This window comes from Uloborus diversus, chromosome 6, assembly GCF_026930045.1.
Source record: "Uloborus diversus isolate 005 chromosome 6, Udiv.v.3.1, whole genome shotgun sequence".
Lineage (NCBI taxonomy): Eukaryota > Metazoa > Arthropoda > Arachnida > Araneae > Uloboridae > Uloborus > Uloborus diversus.
The window spans coordinates 91,126,671-91,154,634 of NC_072736.1; the positions used below are offsets into that span (position 1 = coordinate 91,126,671).

The window sequence follows — 27,964 nt, forward strand, 5'->3', positions numbered from 1 at the left end:
GGTTTAACTGGGATTGGGTGGAAACTGTTAAAGCCACCAAAAAGAGTAGACCTTTCGACATTACTCATTATCTAGAGAAGAAGGAACAGAAATCTTGCACACATAAGAGCTTTAGTGGAACGGTGAATTCCACCACACTCCCTCTAATTGCGAAGGGTGTAAATTGATATGTTTTGTGAAAGAAGCCGGAGAATCGGGCAACCTACGCTCTTCGGGCGTAATATTTTCTGACCTGGTGAGCAATTACAGCAACGACAAGAAGAATTGTCGAATCTTTCAGGTTTAATTACTTCATAACCCCGTCTTGATTAGATTGAGGAGGTACAACCAAGCAAAAGAAAGAGAAATAAAGCAGTAATTCGAAAAAGGGCTTAAGAGGACTAACCGACTTGAAACAAACACTGATTTAAGACTTTAATTACTTTACGAATCTAATATGCAGGAAAAAACACAGGTTAGTCGGCTCTGTCATCTTATACCCCACAAAAGATTTGCACTTTGAAAAGCAGTAATACTGCTACAGGCAATTAAGTGTTACAGTTTCCGATACATAAAATGTAACTAGTGGAAATGCATACATTTATTAAAGCATCAGACTATGCAGAGCAGTTGTGCCCACAAACGGCCTGCAGGCCATGTGCGGCTTCGCGAAGCTGCCCCGTTATTTTGCTCAATGATACACACCGAAAACCACGATTCATCACAATGTTACCAAGTTAGAGTCAAATATTCAGAAATAGATTTTCGAAAAACAGATGTAAACTTAGCAGATTAACATTAAGTAATGTTTACAACAGTTCTTGATTGGTAATTTTCTTTCCTTTTCTACGTTCACAAATATAAACCAAGAAAAAATATAATGATTTAAAATCATATGTCTTATGGCCCATGAGAATCATCTTAGGTGTGGCACTCGGGTCGAAAAAGATCGGGCACCGCTGATGCAGAGCATTTAAATAAATTGCTGTAAATACAAACAACAGTAAAAGAAAATCGAAGCGCCACACTTGCACTCACGCTATGAGGATCTTTTTGTTTCATTGAAAAATAAGATAATAAATTGGAGTCTAGTTTCAAGTTTGGTACCTTACTGATCCAAGAAAAAATACAAAATGTTTTCATAATTCTGAAGAAAAAAAAAAGTAAAAAAAAAAAACATATTAATAGATATATGTGTGTGTATACATACATAATTTGAATTCTGACATTTTTGAATTCAAATTATGGTTTTCGCAATCACGAGTTGCAACAGGACCCTGTTCATTGGGAGCTATTGTTTCTAGAAACGGTTCATTTCCTCCCAAGCCTGCCCCTCCTCCTGGGCGGTTACGTGTGTGTATGTGTGTAAGGACGGGTTTGTGTATAAACGTGTGTATGTGTGTGTAAGGACGTGTCTGTCTGCAGACGTGTGTATGTGTGTAAGAACGTGTTTGCGTGTAGACGTGTGTATGTGTGTAAGGACGTGTTTGTATGTAGACGCAGGGGCGGCAAATAGGGGGGTCAAGAGGGGGCGGTTGCACCCCCAAATTTTTTGAGCAGAGTGATAGAAAATGGGAGAATTCAATTTACTTAAGTCGTAAATAAATGTTCACTAAAGGAAATCTCGCTGGTTCTCAGCAGCTAATTGATGAAACTCGACACAATCTCAGACTAGAAGAAGTGTTTTTCGTTATTTGGATGATGACTTAGAAATTCATGAAGTATTTTCGGCTTTTTCAGAACATAGAAAATTGATAAAAAATCATGGTTAATTTTAACTAAAGACGACATTGCCTCATATAGGCTAAATATTTCATACTTGTGTGCCCAGTGTTACGATGGTATGTCCAATACGAGAGGCTCGTGAAAAGTGGTGTGGCAGCATGGTTTTCACAAGAAATTTCCTTGATATTTTACATTCGCTTTTACGCTCATTTTTTAAGTGTATGTTTAATGAGTGTTCATTGCTTTCTTCTGCTAGAAACACGTTTCAGCTGCTCAATACACTATAATGCTTCATAGAAACTTCTTCAAAATGCATGTGATTATTGAAAAAAAAAAGACATATTAACCAAATACCTTTTATGGGGCTCTATAATTATGCAATCGCGGAGTGACACAAGATAATCTTCAAGAGTTAAAACGATAAAACCATTTCTCTATAACTTCAAAGCAGTGATTTGACGACTGGAAGAATTATTGCAAAACGATTCTTTCAATGATGAAAAAGCTCATGCCCTTTAGCATGTTTGACTTCGTTTGAATTTTTATCCAATTTGTTTGTATCGGGAAAAGGTTTTTGAAAAATGCTTTACTCTATCAAAATCTATACATATCTTCAATCCGCTACTCGACTATTCAAACCATAGTTCAATCTACAATCGATCTGTGTGTACATTTCAATCAATCGTGAAATTTTTCAAAAAAAAAAAAAAAATTCTTCCTCCTAGCCAATTTTAAAGAGGCGCAAAAAAAAAAAAAAAAAAAAAAAAAGTGACAAAAATCCACATGATGATGTGAAGTCAAACATTGATTTTTGAATATTTTGTATGAATTAATACATTCAGTTTCGAATGAAATTAACACAAAATTTGATGATAAATTTTTTTCTGTATGGTTGGCTGGGATTATGGTTATTTGGATTGGATTTTGAAAACGAAAAATAAAATGTTTCAACTGTGAGTAAAATTTTTAGCATGAGGAAAGAACAATTACAAGCAATATACCGACAGAATGGTTTTCACATACAGAGACTGCAGTTTCGTCCTTATTATGGGCTCATCAGTCTGGAATAGTGAATAACAGAGCTGGAGGCAGATGATATCTCATTGAAGCTGCGAGCACCGACATGACTAGATTATTCAATGATGAAAAGTTTAAGCCCCTCACAGTTTTAGAAGTAGCATGGGCGATTTTGAAGAGCAAGATATAAAAAGTGCTTTTATACATAACTTTGTGTTACTTCAATTATTTTTTAACTATTACAATCGGTTCAGCTAGTAGAGAAAGATTTGTTTTGTGTCTCAGGTTAGAGAAATATTTTCGAGGCACAAAGGGGGAAAAAATACCTTTTCTATTTAGCTGAACTGGCAAAACAGCACGACATTGGGCACTGATAGAGTAGTAACACGATTCCCTGCTCTTCCGAATTCGAAAAATCATGCATTATAATTTTTCCAAAAGGTATAAAATCTTTAGCAGCGAGATGTTTTGTATGATCAATTTTTAGTCAATGAATCAAAATTTTAATTGTTTCTAAACACTAATTTTATTCATACTAAACCGATGTTATGACAACTTCTTGTTAGCTAATGTGTATTTGGTTTCGCTTTGGGTTATACATATTTAAAAAACTCGACCCCCCAAATGAAATGGTGAAATGCCGCCCCTGTGTAGACGTGTGTGTATGTAGGAGTGTGTGTATGCATGGACGTCACCGGCTAGGAGGAGGGGATTCCGGTGGACAGTACTGCTAGTGGAGGCTAGGACCAGAGGAGCAGCTCCGTCCTCCGGTGGACGGTGGTGCTGCAGTGGCCCCTGGTCCATTCTGAAAAAGAAACCGGACATCAAGGACGGTCAAATGAAAGCAATAAGCAATCGTGATTGCTCAATAATGTGAATTATGAAAAGTAATAAAACCATTTAGCCAGAATGCTGCTTTACTGCAGAACATCCACCTACGTGTGCGATTTCATTATTATACCTAGTACCAGGGCCATAAAAGTTACAAGGGCTAGCTCAATCCTTTGATCTTTCCCTTCCACCGCCGAAAGGACAGCGAGAGTAGAAAACTCGTTTTTGACGTCATCGGGTACACTCCGCGGGTCTAGGGGCCTTATGCGGGACAATCCAGTGTGTGTGTGCCCAAAGAAGTGCTGTATGCCTTACCTAAAATACAATTTAAAAATTTGTTCTCTGTACAAGGGTTGTTAAAGAAGCAGTTGAAGGGGCCCAGGCCAATCCCAGACAAGGTTAAAAATCACTTATTATGAATAAGGATATGAATATTGTTTTCAAGGTTTTTTAATTTGGAAATGTCTCATAACATTTGACTAGGGTTTTTTCAGAAATATGCTCCTGCGCTAGATCAGTTGCAGGTCATTTTTCCTCCACGTTATGCTAAAGTAGACATTAAAGGTCACATTTTTTAGAATCGAAAATATTTGTGTGTAATTATATTTGAAAGTATTGAAAATGCCTTCACGTGCTGATGGCCTAGTACTGAAAAAGTTCTGGAAACTTAAGCTTTCCTTCAAAATTTTCAAAGAGCTCAAAACACATCAAAAAATTGAGAATACAACCTTCTTTTCTGTTTTTAAATGCTTTTTTTATGGAATACTAAATTTGAAGCTGCTTCAATAAATAATTGGAGGAAGAATTTTAAAAAGTTAAGATAAAGAGCTAGGCAAATTTCATAAAATGTGGTGTACGAAGTTATTTTTTAATGCAGGATTTGGTTCAACCCTGTCACATTGCAAGTTAATGATATTTAATAAGTTTATTAACGGCACTGTGAGACCGTAATAAGTTTCCTTCAACCGTAAAATTACAATATCTAGATGTAATGCATGAAATTTCTTTGTAAATATTATTCAATAGATTTAACTAAACAATTTCTTGAACACTGTATCCCCATGCTTAAAATAATTAATAATTCGCATGTAAAATGAGCACCGTATCGTGATTATTTCAATCGTGTATCTATTTTTGTAGGAGCTTTTCTTTTCTTTTTTTTTTTTTGTGATCATTTAAAGCTTTCAAATCAGATACATTAGTGTTTTTGTGATTGTACAAAAGCTTGGCCATTTACCGTATTACCCCACATTATCCGGCATGCCGCAAAATTTGGGGGTTACCAGATTTTCAATAACACTTGCCTGGTCCTTTCCGGCATGCCGGAAAAATCGAGGTTAGGAAAAAAATAATAATAATATAAAAAATATATGATCAGCTTAAAAATGAATATGAATTCTTTTCATATCTTATTGATATTAACAAACAGTTTAATTTTGTGAAAATATTTACTAACAATGCCATTTGTTATTTTAACAAGAAAAATATTGTTTGATAACAAATAATTTTATAAAAATTAAATTGAAACTATGTAAGCAAACATTTAAGCAGTAAGAGTCCGCCCCTAAACCAGTGCTAAATAATTTACCATAGCTCTTCAATAAATAAAAATTAAACTTACCTCTCTGAAAGGAACCTAAAATATTTTTATGCAAAAAAAATATGAATAAATCGCAGTAACGATGATTGTTTCTGAACTGATTACTTAATTGGCATGTAATCAAATCCATTAGTTATGTCCTATCATAAATAGCACGCACATCGCACATGTTATATGAAATGCACATTTATTTTGAAAAAAGGTTACTTTCGCGATTTATTTATTTTTTTACTTACAGTGGTTTGACTTTTGATTGGACCGGAACGGGAAAATTTACTTTTGTTTTAATGCGAAATAAACCCCGAATTATCCGGCATGCCGGACAATTCGAATTTCTCGGCGTGCTGGTCAACCTCGCTTTTTTCCGGCATGCCGAATAATGCGGGGTAGTACGGTAATTGTTCTTCTGTATTGGAAGACTAATTTCCTGACCTATATAAAAAAGCTGTTGAACTTTTTTCTCGCGTAAGAACATTTGGAAGAATCCGATATTTGAACGAAAAACTTTCTGATTACAAAAGGTACGCCGACATTTTTTTTTTAAATGGACTTTATCACAGAAGAAAACTTTGTAGAATATTCCGAAAGATTTCAATTAATTACTGTAACGTAATGTTTTGTAGAATTCAGACATGAAGAAATTTTTCAGTCTACAAATAAGTTAGCTTTATAAATTTGGCGATAATCATTGAAACTTTAAACTTGGTTTACGTTGCTAAATTTCAATACGTTATTTATAAATTGAAGTGAATAAAATGTTGATTAATAATTTCAGTAAACACCCATTAATCTGGGAAAACCATTTAAATGTACATACGGTATAAATGAAGAACGCGTTAGTACAATAATGTATTCTTGTAAGGCTGTATTTTTATTTTTTTAATTTTCTTTAATGCAGCTTTATATTTCATTCTCTTGAATTCAAAATACAACTTTTACTGTGTTCAAGTATTTTACTTATGTACATTGATTGAATTTAAAGGTTGTTTTGTTTAAGTCGTTTTAAACAATATAGATGACCTGGATCCTATATTAGTCTAGGTTAATGAGGTTCTACTTCAGTTTTCAAAAACAACGTTTGTTAAGATTCTTGTTCAGAGTTATAGTTACTTCGTAAAAAATAATTTTCTCTAAAACATATCGGCAGTATTTAGATTCAAATGGTATCGCGAAATTCAAATATGTTTTAATTATTCCTTATATCAATCTTATCTCTTTCATTTTATTTGAGACAAGATTGAAATAACAATGTTATTAATATTATTTAAAGCCTAAACTGACAAAATTATGTACACACGAGAGGAAACTTGACAAGCACAGTAAATTATTTTCATTTCTTTATATGCTCAATTTTATTGTGCGAAATTTCCGCTTTCTACCCCTTTAAATCAGGAATATTGGCTAAAGAATATCCAAAACTACACAAGAGAAACTAAAAATTTGTATTGTAGATTTTAATCAGGTTTACTGTTTTTCGTATCGCTTATTAACTTGTCGATGGGTATAAAAACGGGAAAAGAGTGAGGAATTACGCACGCACGCACAACACAAATGTCCCAGATCGAGTGTACCTAGTGACGTCACTGGCACTTTCCCCCTCCGTTCCTACTTTCGAGGCGCTAAGACCTAGCCCTTCCTCTTCTATGGCTCTGCCTAGTACGAAGCTAAAGAGTTTTACGGATAACAGACTCCATAACGCACCAAATTACTACTTTTTTATAGACCAACATTTTACACTTACTTTTTCGCAATTTTAAACTCGTCGCTTCCTTTCCTCCCGTCTCAAGACTACGGTCACAAAGTACTTCTTATTTAGATTCTATTTAAAAAAAATAAATAAATAAGATTATACTTGATTCGGCAATAAGAAGTTACTCAGAATGATATTTAACCAATTGCACACGAAAATCTTGGATTCGGTAGTTTGAAATCTATTAATTAAAAATCACAATCCTTGAAAAGACATTTTACCCCAAGACTTAAATAATTTCTAAACTTCCATAAAGTGCAACGATAACGAAAACAAGGACCTCGATCCTTTCCAGCTTTACTTAAAAAAAAGAATAAGTTTGTTTTCAACAAAATTAGCATGTTATCAAATTTCTACGAAGATAAAAATGCAGAAAGTGACAGCAACGGCGAATTTGAAAAATAAAATTAGATATCGTGGCAACCTGCCAGAGGTGAAGTCGAGACATGTAAAGCAGCCGAAAAGTGGAGGTTAAAAAAATCATGGTATCTTGGTGAACTAAACTATCTTTCGCATGACATGGATTCCAAAATTTTGCCAAAATATTCCAATATACGATTACATCAGTCTCGTGGCGCACTGAGCTCCAAATGAAATATTGTATGTTTGAACGCGAATAGAATATCTATTAAATCTTGGGCTAATATTCGGAACAGATTGGGGGAGAAATTTCTCAGAACTATCACTTAAAATAGTGCGGAAGGGGAGGGGGGCTCAAGCTAGGGGAACATTCGTCATAATCCATACAGACTGAGTACGTCACTTTACTTGCGTAATAATGTAAGAAGTATGTGATTGGTTAGAGTTCGGATTCAGTTGTATGTAGGGACAAGGGCGTGCACAGGAAGAGGGAGGGGGAGAAGGGACACCTGATGGCAGGGGCGGCAAATAGGGGGGTCAAGAGGGGGCGGTTGCACCCCCAAATTTTTGAGAGGAATGATAAAAAGTGATCAAACTCAATTTACGTAAATCGCCAATCAAAGTTGAAGAAAAACAATCTTGTTGGTTCTATGGTTGATGAAACTTGACACATTTCCAGACAAGAGCAAGTATTTTTCGCTTTTTTTAAATTATTAGAAATTCATCAAGCCTTTACCAGCCTTTTCAGAACAGAAAAAACCGATGAAGAATCATGGTTAATTTTAACGAAAGACTTAATTTCCTCATATAGGCTAAATATTTCGTTCTTGTGTGCTCAGAATAACGATGGTTATGAGAGGCCCGTGAAGTAGTGTTGCTGCATGATTTTCACAAGAAAATGCCTTGGTATTTTACATTCATTGTTACGCTTATACTTTAAGTATGTCAATTTAATGAGTGTTCATCACTTTCTTCTGCTAGAAACACACAGTGTTGCCAGATGGTCAAATCCAGATTTCCCCAATTCCCTACCAATTTTTCCCCAAAAAGTAATGTTTTCTACCAAAATTCCCCGAATTCAAAAATTATTTTTCCACTAATATTTTCAGAAAACGAATCGACTTCCTCTAATATTTTTGTCTCTAATATTTTTGTCTCTTTTCCCCAAATAGCCAAATTTTCTTAGAAAATTCCCCAACTTTTTTTTTTCTTCCCATTTTCGCTTTTTTTTTTTTTGTCTTCTTTATCAATATCTTTCTTTATCTGTACTAATAATAAAGCTGAAAGTCTCTCTGTCTGGATATCTCTCTGTCTGTCAAGATCTCTGTTACGTGCCGCGTAGACCGTTCGGCTGATTTTCATGAAATTTGACCTTTAACACCTTTAAGCGATTTTTCGAAAATCCGATTTTCTTCTTTTTCTATTCCAATTTTAAGAACATTTTCCTAAGCAAAATTATCATAAGATGGACGAGTAAATTATCAAGCTATCATAACGTGGAACCTTAACGTGGGCAAGCCAACTGGCGAGAAATTCATCATGCATTATTTGTAAATATCGACGGGGAACCAAAAGACCTTTAAATTTTCTACTATGGGCAAACCCATGCGGGTACCACTAGTCATAAATACAAGCGCCAGACCGAAAGATAAGAAATAGCCATTTTTTTTTTTTTTTAACTTGCATTTATTACTCTGCTTCTGTATGTATATTTAAACTATAATTTTTGTATATATTTATCCAAGAACATTCTTTATCACATTTATTTTTACCCGTTTCACGTATCAACTAGTTACTCACGCAGAACATTAATGCGAATTCCGTAGCATAATATTCCGCATAATGCGAAATGCGAATTCCATAAAGTTCAGTAAAGCTAAACCAACGCTGTTTGATACAAACAATGTAACTACTACTTCTTGACGTGAATCTAAATACGAAAAAAAATATTTTTTCCTTGAGGTTTTTTTTTCCCCCAGGTTTTCCCCAAGAAATAAAAATTTCCCCAAAGAATTCCCCTCAAAACCCATTTCCCCAAAATTTCCCCAGAGAGCACCAGATTTCCCCAAAATGGGGAAATGTCCCCCAATCTGGCAACACTGGAAACACACTTCAGCTGCACAATGCATAATATGTTTTCATAGACACACTTTAAAAATACATACTAATTTTTTTAAAAATTTTTGCATTAACAAATATCTTTTCTGGGGGCTCTTTAACTATGCAGTCTCCTCCCCCCCCCCCCCCAATATCATGATTACTTGCTGTTAGCCGATATGTGTTTTGTTTCCATACTGAGGTAATTCGTATTTAAAAAACTTGACCCCCCAAATGAAATGCTGAAATGCCGCCCCTGCCTGATGGCCCCGGTCCGAACCTGAAGGGGGGCCTGAGATCATTGAAATGAAGGGTGAAATATGTTGGGACGTAGGGGTCAACAATATGGAGGGGGCCCGGAATAGTCATCTGTGACAAGCCCAAAAATTTCTGCGCACTCCCCTGGGGAGGAAGGGGGAGGGGCAAGATATCAAATGTAAATTTAAAAAATATGTGAAGCCACAAAACGCTAAATTCGTTAAACAAAATTGCTACTACCCAACACAACAGATGAAGTGAGGAGTGATAATTAGGCAGAGTCGAATTTCTTTAATCAGTTAGAAATAACAAGATCTAACTAATGGTGAAATTCTTTAAATTCACAAAGCATAATAAAATCTCAACGACATCTAAACAATAAAATAAAAAGTCACATCAATGCAAAAACGGAAGAACAAACCATTGAATTTCACCAGGAATTACAATAACTAAAGCGGGAATTTAAAGAAAATTTTTTCAAAAATAACAAGCGTTAACGGCACAGCTTTTGAAACTAATCACGCCAAACAATGAGGTGGAGAAGCAGACATAAAAGAAAAGATACGGCAACATGAAAAAGAAGAAAGAAATGGAAAGAAATTCGTATCATTAAAAGAGTGAAAAAAGCATCAGACACATCGATCTGGCCGAATAAAGAGCGGGAATCTTAACAAGAAAGCAGAAAGTTTTCTGGGGGGAGAGACTTGTTACTAAAAGCGGATGTGGTACCATTCCAATTACGAATTCCAAGCCCAAATTACATTCGTGGTTTTACTGAATTAGGGAGTTTCTAGGAACTAAATTACAAAGGAAGATACCATCTGCGCAAAAACCGATCTTTTGTCTTAAGATTACGAAGCTCCCATTGCATTAAAATATTAAGAAAACAGTTACTGTTACATTATTTGAAGAAATTTCCCGAAGATTTTCTCCTCGTTGAATTAAGATCATCAATAAAGTTGAATGTAATTTATTGTGACACAATGAAGCTCAAAATAGTGGCGAGTTCCCAATGTCTGAGTCTCATATTTAGGCACTAAGTTCAATGATATATCAAGAAGAGGGAAGACACATTTTCATAATCCTTTAGTCCTGTGGTCAGAGAGCAATTTTTATGCGTTCCGCGAACAACTAGTGAAAATTAATCTATTATATCATTGTTTATTGTTGTAATTGAATTTATTACAGAAAACTTTTGCATTCAGCGAATATAACTGTATTGTTTCTCGAAATATATAAATGTTGTGAAAATACAGTGAAATCCCGTAACAATGAGTTTCAAGCAGGGTTGGCTTTTCCCGTTCAAAACTTGTTTTTCCCATCCAGCCGGGAAAAACTGGGAAAAAGTAATAAGTACCGGCTGATCTATGATCTACACTGGTGGACAAAATTAAGAGATGGGTGGCATTTTCACACATTTCTCGGAACGAAGGCATGAGGTGGATAGCTGTGGGTAGACTTGAGGCGGGACAGTCCCAAGCTGAGGTTTCTAGAGAATTGGGTGTAACTCTAAGCGTTGTTTCGAATTTGTGGAGTCAGCTTAAAGACAGTGGAAGTGTCCGGAAGATCAGGACAAGGTCGTCCGAGAGCAACAACGAACAATAAAGACCAATGTTTGTTACTTACAGCCAAGCGCCAGAGGACGTCTAGAGCGACACAACTGTCTATGGACCTCGCTGCTGCAACAGAAACATTAGTTTCAAGGAATACAGTTGCCAGGAGGAATGGTGAAAAAGGGTTCTATGCCCGGAAGCCCGCCATTTGCATTTCACTCCCTCCCTCCCACAAAACAGAGCGTGTACAATGGAGCAGACAGCACCAGCACTGGATACAGTTCCAATGAGCAAATGTTCTTTTCACAGATGAGACCAGATTCAGTCTACGACCTTACTCTCGGTGAATATTCATATGGAGGGAACCTGCGACTCGATACCATTTCAGTAACATCATGGAAAGGGACCATTATACTGGTGTGAGAGTGATGGTTTAGGTGGGGATCCTGCAGGATACCTGCACACCACTCCATGTGCTTGACGCTGAATCCGTGAATGCCCAGAGGGACAGGCAGGGGATCCTACAACCCTATGTACGTTTTTCCAGAGGTGCTTTTGATCCTGAATTTGTTTTTATGGATGCACAATGCCCCACCACATAGGGCTGTCCTAGTTGAAGAGTATCTGGAAAGCGAAAATATTCCTCGAATGGATTGGCCAGCCAAATCTCCTGACCTTAACCCCATTGAACTTGCTTCGGGTGCTCTTGGATGGGCTGTTGTGATACGCCAAACCCCATCCAGAACCATTCCGTTGTTAAAAACCGCTCTTGTGGAAGAGTGGGAGGGTCTTCCACAAGCACTCCTTAACTCTCTTTTTAACAGCATGCATACTCGTTGTGCATGCTGTCTATCTGTCAGAGGTGATGAGACACCATACTAAAGGCGATCACACACCATACAAGCCTCAGTTTCATTGAAGTTCAGTCCACATTGGACTGTTGTCAAATACTCTTGTCAATGAATGGCACTTTAATTTTTGCTTCGCACACATTGTCATACTATAAGTTATATCCATTCCAAATTTCATTTATCTAGTATTTCTCGAGATATTTGGGAAAATGCCTTCCATCTGTTAATTTTGCCACCAGTGTATTTCTAACAAAACTACATGAAAATTTTTAAAAACATATTAAAACTTAATTTTTTTAAAATCAAAAACCAAAAAGTACCGGAAATTTTTGTGTCACAAAAGTCTTCGTGCACTTGTGCGAATAGATTTCAATGTTGTTGTTTTTTGTGTGTGTGTGTGTGTTCAACCACACTTTGAATCTTATTGTTACCAGTTCTCTTTTCGTTTCAAAGCCGTATTTTCGTAATCTAGCCTTAAGATATATAAAAATATGTTACATTAAATTTAAATCTGGCGATTGAGGAGATATTTCTATGCTCAAGGACAATTTTTGAGGTACCAGACAAAACGTTGAAAACCGTGTGCTTCTTATCGTTATCTTGATTAAAAAAAAAAAAAAAAGTTGCTTCCGATAAGCAAATTTTGGGCTAATAGTTTAAATTTTTTTTTTTTTTTTTTTTTTTTTTTTTTTTTTTTTTTTTTTTTTTTTTTTTTTTTTTTTTTTTTTTTGAATTCCAAATTACCAAGTCCTGATGCTGATATGCACCCAAGACAAAAACACCTTTACCGTCCTGATTAACTGATCCACCTAAGTTCTTAAGATTAAATTCCTCATGATTCCTTCTATTTACATATACAACAATTTAACCAAAAATGTTGAATTTATTTTCGTGTGTAAGTAAGACGTTATTCTAAAACATTTTGAGCTTATTTATCATTGATTTTGCGACGAAAAGCGTAAGCTTTCTGTTTTTCGCACGAACAAGAAAATTTCTGAGGGAGGAGGTCTCATTTAATCCAGCGAATCAGAGAACTTGGAGAACACATTTAGGTGAAAATTAAACGTAAAATGTTTCATTAAATTCTGCAGAAACTTTTACAGTACTCAAATGTGTATTTTTCATATATTTTTTTTTTAACGTGGAAATCTCCGATCACGCTTTTTCAACTTTGCCGGTTGACCTTTTCTTACCTTGTTTTCGATCGATTCTTTTGTTTAAAGCATTTTTTCAAGCACTTCACTGTAGAATGGTATAAATTAACTAATTTAGAGACATTTTAAACCACTTTACTGCTACTGTGAGGAAAAAAAATCAAATTTCGAATGGTGCTGTTTTTTACGAATGACACCATTTTAAAATAATAAGTGGAATATTGGGGAATAAATAAACAAAAAAATTAAAGCCGAATGACTTAAAAGTGCCAACACAATGCAAAAATAATTTTTAAAAAACGACATGTGATAATTTTAACCATGAATTTATACGAAAATGTTTCAGTGTACGATGACTTTTGTGGCGTATTTTTTCTCTGTCTCTTCGTTTTTTGACTAATTTCAAAAATAAAATCAGGCAATGTTTTGGAAAAAAAAAAAACTACTGGGTTTTATTTAGAATGGCATAGGAATGATGTGAAAAAAAAAAAGACTTCATATTCGAATACAATTTTGCGATATTTTGGTTTTACTACAAAATTTCAAGGTGTATGAACACTTTTGGGAGCCACTGTATGTTTTTAATAATCAGTTTTTCCCATGTACGATAAACATAGTATTTCCCCGAACGGTAAAAATTCCACGAAAATGTCAACCTACAGACCAAAATTTCAAACTCAATCAATATTAATGTGTTACATATAATTTTAGAGATAACATTCTTCCAAAGGTTTTTGAAGATGGATGCCGTGCCTAGAATAATTACTGCTTGAAGATCTTCAACAACAACATGTAAATTTTAACTATAAAGCATTCAAGAAACGCGACCTGTAATTTTTTAAGCATACATTCGTTTTTTTTTTTTTTTTTTTTTTTTTTTTTTTTTTTTTTCAGTTATTGCTTACATTTTGAGATTTCAGTTTCTTTAATTTCTTTGCTGAATTTTAATTTTTTTCGCGTTGAGCCTAATTTGAATTCTGTGTTGAACGGCATATTACGTTCGTCAAAAAACGTCGTATATTCCCTTAAACACTTTTTGTCGGACTATAAAAAGAAAATTTTGCTTTATCCTCTTCCCAAGAGCTTCATAGAATGCATTTAAAATGTTGAATTTTTATTAAATCATTTACACAATTAGCTATCAGCAACGAAACATATTGATTGTGACGAACGTAATTGCTTAAAACAAACACTGCATCTTTCGAACGTTTAGTTCAATAATAAATAAACAAATGTATATTTTGAAATAATTGTTTTTTCAATGTTACTGTATAATATTTTGTAATATTTTTTCAACAATTATCTTCAACACATATTTGTGCAATTTTCATGGGCTGCATTTTATGGAAAAATCGGCAGCTCAAACAAAAGAGAGAGAGAGAGTTAAAAGCAAGAGCAAGAATGGCAGGTAAACAAAAAGAAAATAAGAAAAAAAAAGCAGCAGAACGTATACGAATAATACGGAAAACACACACACACACACACAAACAACGATTAAAAAAAATTAAGAAGACTGAGGAATCAAAAATGAGAGGTCAGGAGATAAGAATCAATTGCAGAGAAGCTTTGTATAGAGTTGTAAACCAGTGCAACTTCGGCTCTCTCAACATGCTAAGTTTACGGAAAGATTCAAAAAGCACGCTCTTCCAAAAACAATAGCTGTTGCCAAAAACAATAAAAAATAATAGTAATAATAAAGTTAATTTTGATAATAAAAGTTAACAAACTAAATTCAAGGCTAAACCTTAGCAATGTGGATTACGCTCTTGAACTTGAATCAAAGAAACCCTCGAAAACCTGCATTATTTGAAACGTTTAAAGTGACTGAAATCCACAAATATACGCTTACTTAAGCATTAAAATTAAATTGTTAATTTTATGAACAAAATTAAATTTAAATGCTGTCATTTTTCATGGCAACAATTAAGAAACAACTACGTCACTTCCGTCACACAAAAATGTTGGGGATCAGAAAACCAATGTTCTCGCATAAAAAGATTCACTTCAAAAAAACAGAGGAGAAAACTAGCTGATGTGTGCATCACATGACTTCTTCCTTTTAATCCAATTTAATGTCATTTCCCCATTACTTGCAGTTTTAATGTGATTCAATAGTCTGCTCTCTAAATATCAAAAAAAAAAGATGCCAAATTAAAACCAAATTTTAAAAAAAAATCGCCAACTTTGTCGCCAAGTTGGTAACAAAAATTAGCGACCAAAAGACTGGCAATATATCGCCAATTGTCCGCCAAATTATAACACCATTTGAGTTCACATCGAAATTAACAATGATCCCCCCCCCCCCCCAAAAGGGGCAAAAGACCTCTTAAGAAACACCCGAATGCAACCAAAAGGGAAGGTGCACAACTAGATTCCACTAGGAGCCTACATACCAAATTTCAACTTTCTAGGACATACCGTTCTTGAGTTATGCGACATACATACGCACATTCGTACATACAGACGTCACGAGAAAACTCGTTGTAATTAACTCGGGGATCGTCAATATGGATATTTCGCGTGTCTATACATTCTTAGGCACGTGTATTCTGCCGTGCTAAGCACAGATGTGGTATCTGCAGTAGAGCTCAAAATGAGAAATTGACGATTAAAGTTTTACAACTCGTTTCTTTGATTTATGACTTAACTAAATGCTCAATTTGCGGTAGTTGTTTCGTAAATAACTTATCTAAAAACGGTGAGAGAGTATTTTTGTAAAAATCTTAATTTAAAATTAATAAATGTAGTTACGACAAATTTTCTGTTCAAAACCTTTTCATATACTAAGCTATTTTCACCGTAAGTGACAATTACTAGGCATTTTTAGGGGTATCTGCACAGATACGACAAAAATAGCTTAGTAAAACGTACTCAAAGTATCATTAAATAATACTAAAAACATCTGCTTCCTTTGGACTTTGCTATTTCGCTTTATTTTGTTAATACAAATCTAACAGAATGTGCTTTCTGAAAGATACCATTTTCAAAACTCTGTAACCCATAACAATTTTCTATTTTTCATATTCAAAGAATGTTTTTTATAATGTTTTATTTTCTAGATTCATTTTTACCGAGCATGAAGATAATTTTGACAGCAGACGATACTTAAATAAAAATATTATTGGCCGTAGAATGAAATGCGGTTTGTTTGCCTGAAAGAATTAGATATAAATATTTTACATGCATTTCATTTTTAGAATTGCATTTTAAATAAACATTTAAATAGAAAAAGCTGAATATTTACTTTAACAATTATGCAAAGTTGTATTAGTTTTTATTATCAACCTGTATCAACTATTCAACGGTAAACTAATTTTAATATTCTGTGTTACAATAAACTGCTACATTATTAAATATGCTGCTTTACTAAGGTATAAATGTCGTATCTACAAAAAATACTAAGGAAAAAAGTGGTAACTGCGCAGATGCCACTTTAAAGGCTTAGTATTTGTCACTTACGTTCAAATTGCTTTAGCAAACTACACAAACTGTGCAGTTACGACTTTTTTCTTAAAGCTTTTTTTAATATTTCGCGTTCACAAATCGCCAAAAAACTTGACATTTAGGTAAATTAAATTACTAACGATCACCTGGTAACAATAACTCAATTTTGATAAAATGTGCAGATACCACATCTGTGCTTAGCACGGCAGTATTATCCACGTGTGGTCGGGTCGAAAAAAAAAAAACTCAACATTCATTCGGGGGTGAGAAAAATGGAAATTAAGGCCGATTTTCACTGAAAATTTTTTCGCGAATACAATACTTCCTTTTTTGTAAAAGGAAATAGAAAAGCAACAATCCCAAAACTCTCTTTAAAAAAGACAGAAACCGACCGAAATTATTCTGTTAAAACATACCAAACCTTTTTTAATGAATTCTTTACAAAACAGACTTCGAGCAGTTCTATGTCGCTAAAACACCAATGAATGATATTATACAGGAATTTAAAAAGTTCTAGATGATTCAAAGAATAAATTGGGCAGAAATAATCAAGCGAACAGAGAGAAAAAAAAATGAAATAACAATTTGAAAAAAAAAAAAAAATGGGGAGAAAAATGCGAAGAAAATCGCTGCGAATAAAGATGTCACAAAAACAGGCAGAAGGAGAAGATTGGAAAAGCAAGACGTAACGTTTCCCAGCGGGGGGTGGCAAACCATGATAATGAGCGCACCACGGGGATCATGTCACGGAACTCCCTCAATCCATCATATTCGACCCTCCCTCCTCCGCCACCACTCGAAGATAGGGTGGACCCATGCATCATCCCACAACACATGTGAAGCAGCCCACGGGAGGCCGTAATCACTTAGTCCATGACTCGAGAAGCCTCCAATTCGAATGACACATATCCCAGAAAATAAATAATAAATAAATAAATACACTTACATGAAAATGCTGTTGAGGGTTGGGACTCATTTCTAGATGCCAAAAGGCCGAGGTCCACAAAATGAAACGTTAGTGAAATGTAGAAGTGGGTTGCCTTTGGGCAATTCGATTTTAAGAAACGGTGAATTGTTGCAGAAAACATCCAACAAAGGCTCCAAATCTGCTAGATCAGGAGTTCCCAAAGTGGGCGCAGGAGCACCCTGGGGTGCTGCAGGGAGGAGCAAGGAGTTCCGCGAAGTGTATGTACACAGTACAAATATGTATTTCTAGAGGGATAGACTAAGGTGCCGCGAATCAGAAAAGTTTTTGGAACCCCTGTCTTAGATCCTTGTTTCATTGCAAGAATACTATGTAGATCATGGACTCTACCTCGATATAACACAATTAAATTTTGGGATATAATACTTACTTTTTTTTGGCTCAGTAACGGTCGTATCTAACGAAATACGTCCGTTACTGAGCAGTTCCAAAACATAGATGTAGAGTCCAGTGGTGTTCCCATAGGATATACGCCGTATACTCTTAAACATCTTTTAGACATATAGCTTACACCCTCAAGCTTCAAAAATTTTCATATTATGACATATTTATATTATGTACATGATCGCATACACATATTGTGCATAACTGATTACTGGGAGTATACCCTCAGAAAAATTGATGGGAACATCACAGGTAGAGTCTATATCTTTCATGATATGTTCAAAATAAGGATCTAACACGTTTGGAGTCTTTGTAGTGTTTTGTGCAACAATTGATACATCTTGCAATATACCGGCAGCCCGGATCTCCCACCCAGAGTCTGCAGTTTCGTCTTTGTTATGGACTGGAATAGGGAATAACCCAGCTGAGGGGGGGGGGGGGGAGATGTCATCTCACTGAAGCTGAGAGTGCCAACAAACTGGTAGATAAAAAGGGGAAATTATCTCGCCAGCGAGAGTCCGCAGACATGGTGCGGTTCAACTCGTAAATTGAAGGTAAAGCTTGAGTATTAAGCAGTAAATTACGGTAACTTATTGCTTAATTGTTACATCTGTTGTAACGGTAAAATTGCCTTTTGCACTACACCTGCACTAACGGTGAAATTGCCTTTTACATTTGGCAAAAGTACCTGAGTCGGTGTTTTTTTCCAAATGTCGCCAGCAAAATAAGTGATCTGATTTGCAGTGTCGAGCGATCAAACAATTAAATTTAGTCAAATCTCATCCTCCTCCAACTTGAAACACGAAAATTTCATTATCCTATCGGTCCGATTTATGTTGTCAATATCTATATTAATACTACTCAGAAACATCCAGTATCTGCCGGACTACTCGAATTTGAGATCTTATTAAGTAGAGGTAAATAAAAAGTATAAAAATATCTTAATATGTTCAAATTTTAGTGAAGCACCGTTTATACGTTTCTCTTTTATACGTTTTTATCAATTATACGTTTTTTTAATTTGGTACCTGCAAAGTGTTATACATACTAGCTCTGTCCCCCCCTTTCCACGGTCCACCTCGAAAATAAAATTTATGTCAACTGACACGTGTTCAACGCTCAGGCTTAAACCAAAAAAAAAAAAAAATCAGTAAAATTTTGTTCCAGATTGCGGAAAAATAAACAAAAAGTAAATATTTTAAATCCCCCGATTACAGGAAAATCCTTTAAAATAAAAACAAGAATTTTACTTGTTCATATTCGAGAAAAAACATTGCAACACATCTTTCGTCTCAATATGATTTTCTTCACCCCCGCTATAAATTTTGATAAAAGCATTGTTGCGGAAAATTGAGATGAAGCACTGAATAATAATTTAAAGGTGGGAAAGTCTTCAAAAAATATTGATTTTATGTCGAAATCTAAGTGTCATTATTAAAAGTTTTTAATTGATATCTCCGCTAATTATTATCAGAGGATTATGTTAAAAAGCAAAACATAAAGACGGGAAAAATACGAATCCTTCGATACCTGGTTCGCTAGTCAGTTCACTGTCGTTCGGGAGAAGTAACTTGAACATAAATACATTATTACATACATAGGTACATACGCTCCGTTTTTTAATTATATAAGGTTAACGTATACATATTTTACGGGGTTTTTTTTTTTTCATTTATACGCTTTTTTCATACTGTCCCTACAGAAACGTATAAACGGTGCTTCACTCAAAGATATTTCTTTCAGGAACACGTTTCACGTAAAATAAATTATATTGCAAATGAGGAGCCAGTTTCTTTGTTTTATTTCCAAGTTTACATTTAGATTTTAGGTTTAAATTACTAGGAATAATATTCGTTTTTTACAATTTTTTATATAGACTATTAAAAAATGTTTTGACCTGACGTTAGTTTTATCTTGGAACAGAGAAATTTTTAGCATGGCGACATTTGCACCAGAAATCGCTTGAGAAATATCGAGCTTTTCACATTGTCACCAATCAATAAATGTTTGAGACGTAAAGTGAAGTTATTTTGTTGCTGCTGATAAATCTTAGAATTTTGATGATGAATCTATAATAATATATTTCTTCAGTCGATCTAAGGGAAAAACGAAAGATATTTTTTAAAGAATCTCAAATACTTCAATAAACTGCGGTAGAAAAAAAATCACAAGTTTATAAATAAGAATTGAATGTTAATTGCATATCCAGCAATGTTTTGAACATTTTAAGTGAATCTAACTAAATGAATTACATTCTTACAAAAATGTAGTAAGAAACCTCGCCAGGACTTAATTTCTGCTTTTAATGGAAATATTGTTCAGAAATATATTAATTGGTAAAATACAATAATATAATTAACACCTTACCTTAAAATGAAAAATGAGGATAAGTAAGATATTTGCTGTCTTACAAATATTCCTCCTGAAAAAGAAAAGCAAACTTTAGATAAAATGATAAACAATGACATACTAAAATGATATAGCGCATCTAAAAACACTTCAAATATACAAAATTTCAAAAATAAGTAGTAAAATAAATGATACTCCCCTCCCCCCCCCCCTACAAAAAAATGAAATGAAGCGATAATTTGATGATCAATCACTTTCAACAAAGAAATCCAATCAATCAATAAACTAAAACAAAAGACTTTTATTACAATTATTAGGAACAGTCGTAAAAATACAAATAGTCATAATAACGAACAAGTTAACGCCTGTAGAAGAAGTCGCTCAAAAATGTGCAATTTCTGCAACGACGAAAAATTCGCTTTGTGTACATGTGGTTTCCGCTGAAAAACGATTTGAAAACGTGTACAACTGTCAAAAAGAAACAAAATTCCCTGACCATTGCAGTGATACGGGATAGAAGATTCGTCAAAATGATAATTCTCTTACAAATTTAACTGGAATGAATCATTTTTTGATACATATCATGCCAAAACAAATTTAGAAAACATTTAGAAAAGAAATCTTGTAGAGTCAAGTTACTTAACTAGACCCTCTTACAATAATTTGAATTTGAATAACTAGGAATTTTCTAAAGTCGAGTGTACTGTACGCACTTAAAATCAGGGGGAGGGAGCTCATGCCGTAAGGAGTTGATATTTTACTAATTACTGCCAGCAATTGCGTTATAATCATCCAAACCAATTTTAAAACAATCCAGAACGAATTATATATTTAGACGTCATTCTAGAAAATTTGCTCTCTAACATTCCCTTTAGTTTACACAAGGGGTTCCCAAAGTGGGTGCTGCGAGTAGTCCATATTTTCAATTCGTACGTAAACTAGATATAGACTAGGGTGCCGCGAGTTTGAAAAGTTTGGGAACCCTTGGTTTACACTGCAAGCACAATTTTAAGCTTGTATTTACTGGCAGATATGAGGATTTTTTATGGTTTTGCATTAACCTTTTTTCCCTTTTCTACTTCGAACGGTTTAAGGCGGCGTAAAACACCGAGACAGTACGCGAATCTAAATGCAACACTTTCAATGCCCCTAAAAAATCACTTGACCGTAGCCTAACTGGACGAATCACAAGTCAAGCGCTTCTCCGACAAACACACCCATAATAAGAAACGTAACACTTCAGAGCAAGCAAATCAAAGTAAGCAGTTGCTAGCCAATACCGTTTGATTTTAAATAAAGTGCAAGCCTGTAGCATAAAAAGAAACGCGTGGAAAGGGAGGAAATTTCTGAAAATGGGGAGAGAAAAAGAAGTCCATTTTCTGTTAAACTTTTATACCAAGAGCCCCAACCCATTTCCTGTGAAGTCTCTCCCTTTTCTACTGCCGAGAAAGTAGCAAAGAAAAGCGCGCGAAAGCGATGGTAGCGGGTCCTAAAAATTTTAAGGCCCTATAAAAAGGGAGTCTCCAACGGCATCACTCAGAGAAAAAGCTTCCATCCCCACCCACTTGGGTTGGTCATTTTTACGATCGTTCGCGCGTGGAATTTCTTATTCTGTCCGATAGGATGAAAGACTACCACTTTCATTTGGATAAGAGAATGATTTATTACGTTTAATTTCCTTTCCTGCTTTACAAGCAAAAATCAAATGCTGTACAACAATTCGATGGACGCTTTCGGAAAGGAGACGTCATGATATAATTTATGTTTGCTGATGTGAGCATGAAGCAAGCAGCATCTGAACTGAAACCATCCGAAAGAGAGCCCCGAACTAAAATTTTTGGGAGGGGAAAAATTCTCAATTTAACCAAATGAAGCTTCGAATTTTACCGATTGATAAAGTACGAACATGCACACTGTACACAAACCCACATTATAACAGGGATTAATTTACACCTATCATGTCACATTGAATCAGTGATTGGTTTCGCATATATTTGGGTTTCAAGGATTTTTTTTTTCTAGGTCAGAAAACTTATGTTAAGAAAAAAAAATCTGATTTTTTTTTTCATGAGTTAAGTAACATTTTTCAAAGAAAAATTTCCAGGTTAGTTTATTCCTCTTTTATGTTTACAAAACTTTCATGTATAGCAAAAATGCATAATGCAATAGGAATTTGTACACGAAGTATTATTAATAAGTGTCTAAGAGGAGGGGTCACTCACACCTACCCCGTAAATTTTCCCTTAAGGGGTAAATGAGTTCCTCATCGTCATAATAGGGACGATTTCAGAATGAAGATAAACTCTGATGAAGAAATTTCTATGATGAAATACAAGATAATTATAAAGGTCTAGAAGAAATTGATAGTTAGCCACAAAAACTGCAAAAGCAGGTGCCAATGTATTTGGGAAATGTTGCATCAAAGAAAACCACAAAGTAACATGTCGTTCTCGTTGTAATTTTGGAAGTTGATGATGTAAATGAAAACACACAACACTGCTAAATTTGCAAAAAAGAATAGAAAAAGTGAAACTTTTTATTGGCCTAATGCAGATCGTGTTGGAATTATTACTGAGGATGAAGTGATAATGATTCTCCCTCTTGGCCAACTTTAAATAGTTCAACCTATAATCGAGATCTTTCGAAATGGGGCGTGGCTTAAGAGTGCAAATTCTGGATTTTTGAAACTTATTTTACACTGTTTTAAGAAAATGCTTGATATGTAAATGTTAAATCTAAAAACCAATCAAACAAAATCATAAAATCATCAGTATCAAGAATTCGAATAAAAGTATTCCAATGTAGCAACGAACTTGGAACGGAAAAAATATCAGAAAACTACTTCATTTGAAATTTTCAGCATTACCCACATATCATACAGATAACACCCGAAAGTTTAAGAACTATTTTTAAAAACTTCTTTAAACTAAAGGATTAAGATGAGTAGAAATTTAATGACAAACGGAATGGAACCATTCAGTGGGAACCATGAAACTTTACTTCGAGCAGCTCCTTGGCCTAGTTCATGAAAAGCACATGAAATATTCAAAACCGCATGCATTTTCCTCATAACAGAATTCCATAAAACGTATGCCACATTTACATGTTAAGATTGAGAAGTGGAGGGAGAAAAAAAGGTGCAAATAAGAAATGTGTGAATCGAAGCAAGGAAAGGCGACAGACAGACGGTCTTATAGGAACTTCGGTTTGGGTCGAAATAGAAGATAAAAACCTGCCGACTCTTTCCCCAAATTGAAAATTCAATAATAAAAATTTACGAACAATGAAGCGCATATGCGGAGGGGTGGAATTTACGATATCGAAATGCCGAATTAAGGGGCGAGGGGGGGGGGGGGGATTTATGAGCAGCGGGGAAAATGAGTCTTCATTCAAATCGGAAGCGAGAGGACAGCGAAACTCGGACACTTTTATTGCCATTTTATTCCTGCTTTTTATGTCTTTCATTAGTTGCACGAAACATCTGATAATCAACCAGCCAGAAATTCGAAGTAAAAAAAAGAAGAGGGAAATTAATGTGTACCGGCACAGCACTGGCAGTCAAAGTGACAGTATTGATTTTTTTTTTTTTTTTTTTTTTTCGTAAGCGAGCTGCTTTTCAGGACCTTCATGGTTTTATCAGGTTGCACAAAAGTCAGTTATTCCCAACGAAAAATTTCTGCAGCCCCTTTAATCCAAAAGTTGTAATGGTGAAGAAACCAGAATTGTTATTGCAGCTTTTTTTCTTTCTGTACGGCAAAAGTTGAAAAGGAGTGTCAGGTTTTTAGAGCAAAAGCTATCCAAAAATAAAACAAACTAAAAACTTTTTTTTTCACAATTTACTTAAATACAGGAACCCAGATTTTTGTGGCATAAAAATTTATATTTTTATCATTTTAATGCTCTAAATCCGTGGTGCTCGACCTTTTTTTACCAGTAGGATACACCTCGTATTAAGGTTAATCTCGCGGGTAAGATTAAAAATGTATAATTTTATCATTTTAATGTTCTAAATCCGTGGCGCTCAACCCTTTTTTTTTTACTAGCAAGCAGCACCTCAAATTAAAATACTACTATACGGTTATTAGATTGACACTTGTTTCAATCCAAACAGTTTTCAATGCATGTATAAAATCAAAAACAAACAAAATGGCTCGATAATCTATCGTGTAAGTACCTTCGCCACAAGAAAGTACACTCCAAGTAATTATTATAATTTTGATGCACAAAATTTTGCATGCAATCACAGATAATATAACAGAATATAATTTGAACAATACCTTTTTTCAACTTTTTGCACGGATATTCCGCCATAATTCATTAAAACTTACCAGTTTCATAAAATAGATAAAAATTTCTTTTCTTTTTTTTTTTTGGAAAACATAAACATTATCTCAATACCACTTTAATATAATATATTAATCAGTGTTGAAATAAATGAAATAAATATACACCGTAGAAAATTTAAAGCAGCGCTTAATAAAATCAGTAAAGCATTCGGTATCTATCGTAACCCCGGGTCACTAAACTTGGTGATGCACTGAAACAACCAATGTACCAACCTCAACACTCCAAGCATATATTGAAGTTGGTAATAGATCATTGTAAAAAGGAAATTTCAAAGAATAATAAAAATGACATCTATATATATGAAGAAATTGTAAAAAATTTCACGAATTGAGGCGCAAAATAAAAACGGGGGAAAAAAACTGTTGCAAAGAAAGAAAACTAAAAATTTCTGCCAATAATGTACGATGGAGAGAGAGAGACGGGGCAACCATAATAACCTTAAAAAACGAGATTGGAAAAAGAAAGAAAGAAAACGTTTCTACAATTCACCAACCAAATAGTCGTTCTACAGTAAAACAGTGGCACAGGAAATAGAAAGGATGGAAATAAAATTTGAAAAATTTATAGCAAGGAAAGAAAAAAAATCCTTTGTTACTTACTTTCACCGAGGCAAAACAAAAGCTAGGAATAAAGAAATAAAAAACCGAAAAATAAAGACAAAGAAAAATGCTGGGGACACAAATAGGCGCGTAAACAGATTGTTGTTAACCGTCGGAAAACAAAAGCTGTCGTAACGATTACCAAAAAAAAAAAGAAGAGTTTACGACTTTTTTGGTTTCAGGAGAAACAATTCACAGAGGAGTTTGTCAACGATCACCCTCCCCCCTTCCCTTTCCTCCTGATGCTGAACCAAGTCCGAGGATAATTTTCTTTCTTTAAAAAAAAATGTCCTGAGACACTAATAAAGATTTTGTTACAAGGATTAATATGAAGTTCAGCGGCAAGAACTGAATCAGCGGTTTCGGGCCAATTAAATTTTGAATACACAAGATTATGGTGACAAAACACAACGACGCACTCAAAAAGCAATTTTAAGAGCATTACTTGGGAAGAGAATCAAGTTCTCATGTTCCCTAAAGGATCATTTGATCTCGAAAAAATGGGGAAAAACATAAATACCTGCTGAAGCAGTAGTTGCGAAAAGAGAGAGAGGAAAAGAAAAAAAAATTAATGATGTTGGAACATCTAATGAAACTGCAACGGTTTATTCACGTTTCAAAGTTATTCGTTAATCTCCCTCAACTACCGCAGTTATTTAATTTGATAACAAAAAATCTTCCTCTGAACCTTTTTTCCTTGACTTTGTATACCATTCAAGTGAATTATATGGATCATTCGTCTGTCATTGTGTCATTTAATAAGTTCTTTAAACGCAGTTTCGTTACAAAATAAAAAGAGAAGTTATGCAATAATGTAATAAGTTTAATGAAATACACCGTAAACTTCTTACATAACTATCATTAAATAGTTTTACATAGTAGAGCAGAAATTTTGAACATTATACTAATGTTTATAAAATGCGGCGCACATTATACGTAACTATTAGGGTGACCGAAAAATAATATGTCGTCTTTTTATTTTACGAAATAAATAATTTTTTATTAAGTTTTTAATTTTAAGTACTCTTGTTATTAAATACCTATTTGCTACCTAAAAGAAAGGCATCTTAAGAAATATATTGCCCACTATATTTTTTTATAGTGGGCAAGTTTTCCAACCTGGATCTGTAAAAATCAATTAGTTTTGGAGTAAAATATCTGGAGATGGCATTTTGGACGTCATCCAAATTTTCAAGTTGTTGGTCATAAAGAAAGGGTTGCGCCGCGGCGATCGGAATAAAGGAAAATAGAGTGCTGGGAAAGTACATTCAGAGGGATTCTCAACAAGAAGGTGCGATTCTGGAAAAAAAAAATAATAATAAGTAAGACCACACTACTTGAGAGGAATCCTGGAAAGAAGGGGGGGGGGATAATTACGAATTGTGACGGTTGTCTTCACCACTCACCCGATTCTGTGGGATTCCAAACTGTACCATCTGATTTCTCTTTACTCCGATCTCTATGTTACAAAAAAACTGCAAAATTTGGCTGATATTCAAAATGACATCTCCGGGTATTTTGCTCAAAAACCAATTGATTTTTAGAAATTACAGAATATTTTAACGATTGGAAAAACCATGTTCGACATATGACACGAGGGAGACTTCCAAGGGCTAAGGCCCCTATAGTGGAGGAGCCGACGCATCCGTCATTTTGGAGCAAACTTGATCCAGTGCTTCGTAGCGATGGCATTGCTGCTGATGTTTACATTTCTTTAGCATGAGTTAAATTGTGTCAAATGGGTGGTTGTTCGGCTGTGCATTGTGCAGACAGTTCCAAAAAAGGATTTCAGCTCTTCCGATTTTTAGTAAATGTAGAGAGAAAAAAATTGATAATTAACAGCTCGCGAAGTGACTAGCAGCCTGGAAACGACGGCAACTGTTTCCAAAATTTCGTCAATGCTCACCTTCGCTCTCTCGTTCTCTGTTTGGCTAATAATTGCCAATAAAGGTAAATTTCCCTGTTGTAAGCTTGCTCCAATATGGCGGATGAGTCGGCCTATCCAGTTATAGGGGCTCTAACAAGAGCTGCCTTTTATTACAGACCAAGGGGCAAACGAAACCGTGGTAGGTTCAGGAAACGATGTGGCGACTAAGAAGATGACCGATGATGATGAATCGATTTTTATAGATGCGGGATGGAAAATTTGCATCCTGAATGGCAAAAGGTTGTTGATAATGAGAACATTTACATCACTGATTAAAACTAAAACTTACTACAATTGTATATGCTTTAAACAAAAATTACTTTCCGCCCCACCTATTACTTGAGAAAATCTGTGTACTACCAGTGGGTGCGCAAATGCACTAAGTTTCTGGAAAACCTTATTAGAAAACTTGTGACACTTTGAAGGCTCATAAATTATGGTATCACGTTTTCCGCGTGTGGCTTTCCCTATAACGACTTGAACGTGATATTACAATAAAGCAAGTGGCGTCACATTTTTCAAAATTCAACGGTGTTATGGTACGTGTGCATAATATTCATAGAAGTTTGAAATAAGTGAAAAAGTACGTGATGTACCACAAGATGGGATCAAGTTCACAGTTCAGCATCATCATAAGAGTAATATGTTGATTTTATCAAATGAAACCATACTAATTATTTCTTCCTTATTTAATTCTTCACAATAAATATATCAGACAGTGAAAATGTGTTTCAAGAAAGGACTTCAATTAAAG

General features: G+C 34.7%; 1 protein-coding gene across 1 annotated transcript in view; it reads right to left on the bottom strand.

The window, feature by feature from the left end:
- Window positions 1-27,964, bottom strand: part of LOC129224521 (semaphorin-2A-like) — a 541,294-nt gene that overhangs the window by 447,875 nt on the left and 65,455 nt on the right. Inside the window, exon 2 of the mRNA XM_054858986.1 lies at window positions 20,356-20,410. The gene's annotated coding sequence lies outside the window, so the exon portion shown is untranslated. The remainder of the gene's footprint in view (window positions 1-20,355; window positions 20,411-27,964) is intronic.